Genomic DNA, 3529 nt, shown 5'->3' on the forward strand with positions numbered 1-3529 from the left:
GGTTATTGAATAAGCTTTCCAACGATATAAAGATTTTCAAAAACGGATAGGTTTCGGATATAATCGAGCACGTTCAAAACTATAAAACGGTGGCCGGGATATTTGGGAATAGTAAATGTGCAGGAATACTGAGGCCAGCCAATTTTTTGGGTCAACTTTGAACGATCATAACTCCCTTAATATAATAAACTGGGAGAGCTGCGACCTATGAAAAGAAATATCTTTGAGTCTTATTTCCAATGTAATTGGTTTCATCCAAATCCAACGTCTGAGTAAGGAGTTATACTCGTTGTACTTCAGCCTCACAAAACAGATTTTTAGGGTCAACTTCAAACGACCATAACTCCTTGTACAGAACGAACTGGGTGGCCTACTTTATATGAAATGAAAGCCCTTTGAATTATCTTTCCAACGATATTAATTTCACCCAAATCCGATATCGGAGCAAAGAGTTATGGTTGATCTACTTTAGCTTATCAAAACAGTCCACCAAAGGACAGATTTGACATTATTTAAATTTTAAAGGAACTTTGGTCATTCCCTATGATATTATGGATGGGAATATGTGTATATATACATGTATATGAGTTCAAAAACTCATTTTCATCATCAATCATTGAGAAAGAACAAACCCTAGCCAAATTTGACCTTTAAATTACTTTTGATTCAACCGTAGAAATTCCAAAGTAATCCGATAACTGCATTTGTCATCTCGAGAGCTTCGAACGGCACCTATTATTTTTGAAAACAGGATTGCATAATCAAGAGGTGAATTCTAAGGTATGAATATTGTTTGCCTTGTTCTTTTCCATATGTATATGTGTGATAGAGGATTATATGTATTGGTTGTTATTGAAAGGTGATGGAAATAGGGTTATGGACTATGTTACATGGTTTGGTTGTATTGAATTGTGGAAGGTGGATATGGTAATTGGGTTATGGAAGGTGGATATGGTAATTGGGTTATGGACGGTGGATATGGTAATTGAGTTATGGAAGGTGGATATGGTGATATACTATTGAATTGATGATTATTTATGTCTATGGCTCAATTTGATTTAATGGATTGGTTGGAAGGATAAATGAATCCAAACTTAATATTGGAGGATGTTGTATAAATATGCATGGCATGTGAATGTAATTGGAGTATAAGAAGGTTAAAGTGATACCCTTTATGGTGTAATTAAGGCTTACTACTCAACCACTAGTTTGGTGAATTCAAATAATTGAATTGTGACGTTTGGTTGCTAATACTAGATTGCTATATATGTTCATTGTAGATAAGTAATCCCAAAAGACGGGAAGTCCATTTGGGACTAGTATTGAAGGTTGATAGTCAGGTATGTAAAGCATACTCTATCCCATATCTTTGGCATGAAAGTGAACAATTGTTCTATTAAGAAAGTTTCCAAAGTTATTCTATAACATGTGATCCATAATGGTTTTGTATGATGTCCTACGTTACCAATGAACTTGTTTCCACCCTACAAGATATCAAGACATTCCAATACTTACTTGTCTTCCAAATCTTACATGTTTGTTGCACTAATGAATGTCAGAAGGTATCCGGTTACTCAAACAAGATTCATGTGCTATTAATGACTCCAAAACGTTTCATTGATATACCAATAAGTTCCTGCTTCATTGTTATGGCATTGATAACTCTAAAACACTTCATTGATGTGCCAATGAGTTCTTACTTCATTGTTATTGCATTGATGGTCTATTTATATGTCTCTTATTGATGTATCATTGTTTCAAAGTATCAAAAATGCGGTGGCGACCGAAATAACAATCTCAAAGATTAATTGAACTAAGTGATGGAAGTTCTCTCTTATCGGGTGGTATCCCAGGGGCATAAGCCTATCATGGGTCGATCCCTATTTATGTGTTTATGGGTGGTATCCCAGGGGTATAAGCCTATTATGGGTCGATCCCAGTTGATATGTACTGGAGGCAGCCTAATGGTCACAGTACAGTACAGTAATGATTACAAAGATGATAAGAATGAAGGTAAAGTGATTGAATAAATGCAATGTACAGGTTGTCACAAGTTCTAGTAAGTGTGGTCCACTCCTATTAGAATTTATTCATTTGTTTCTGATTTCTATTGAGCTCCTATATCATATGTGATTATCTACAGCTTTACATACTCAGTACATATTTCGTACTAACGTCCCCCACGGGGGACCTGCATTTCATGCTGCAGGCACAGGTACCTCAGCTCATACACCGCACAAGTAGGAACCAGGATATCCAGCTGCTTTTGGTGAGCTCCAGTTTGCTTCGGGGCTTTCCGTGTCATATCCAGTCATTTTTGATATTGTATAGAAGTTAGTTATATGGCGGGGTGTGTCCCGACCTTAGTTAAACTCTGTGTATTGTCTAGAGGCTTTGTAGACCTAATGTACAGTCAAGGTGGTGTTTTGTTAATAAACGTGATGGCTCCAACGGACAAGTATTGTATATACATATATATGTGTGCTCGAGCTTATACAGGTGATTATTTCTTTTTATATGCGACATGATGCTGTCCGAATTTCGGGTTGTCATAGAGGTATGCATGGGAAGTATAAGGTTATGAGCTGGTTCTCCCGGGACTCCTCGGTTACGGGTGCCAGTACGCCCCAATAGGATTTGAGGCGTGACAGTACTACTCCCCGACAAGCTCAGAACGCGTTAGGAAATCCACCACAACATCACAAGGGTCTATCATAAAGACCAAATCAAATCTCTTTCTCATTTATCAAATCATATCAATTTGTGGATTCCTAATTCAACACATTTCAGGAAGTACTATTGAATGCTCTTAATGAACTTAAATCCATGGTTTACTCGGATGGATTGGAGTAGGAATGACCAAAATACCCTTAAAAATTAAATAACGTCAAATCTGTCCTTTGGTGGACTGTTTTGATAGGTTGAAGTAGATCGACCATAACTTTTTGTTTCGATGTCTGAATTGGATGAAACCAATTTCATTGGAAAGAGGACTTTCAGAGCTTTCTGTTGATATATAGTACCTCGCCCAGATCATAATGTACAAGGAGTTATGATTGTTTAAAGTTGATCCTAAAATTCGCCTGGCCTCAGTATTTTTTCCTGCACATTTACTATTCACCACTTTTCACGGTTAGATCAAAATGATCATAACTCATCGCTCGAGTGTCCGTTTTGGATGATCCACATATAGTTGGAAAGCTTATTCGATGATCTACGCGATGACGGGTTGAATATCTAGAAATTCCACATAGAAAAATTATTAATCATGATAAAGTACAAAATTCAACACATTTTTCGTCCAAGATCTTAACGAAAATTTTTTCCGGGGCATCACAGTTACGAATGCCATTTTTGTCAATCCGAAAACCGATAAACCGAACCGATATTAAACAATCAGACCAAACCGACCGAATGCCCACCCTTACATGCAACACCTCAAAACCGAAAATTAAAGCTTTCAGCCTTTCACATTGCAAAGTGCACCCAGGTGCCCAAAATTTGGTCGGTATTTGAGATAATTTTTTAT

This window comes from Capsicum annuum, chromosome 6, assembly GCF_002878395.1.
Source record: "Capsicum annuum cultivar UCD-10X-F1 chromosome 6, UCD10Xv1.1, whole genome shotgun sequence".
Classification (NCBI taxonomy): domain Eukaryota; kingdom Viridiplantae; phylum Streptophyta; class Magnoliopsida; order Solanales; family Solanaceae; genus Capsicum; species Capsicum annuum.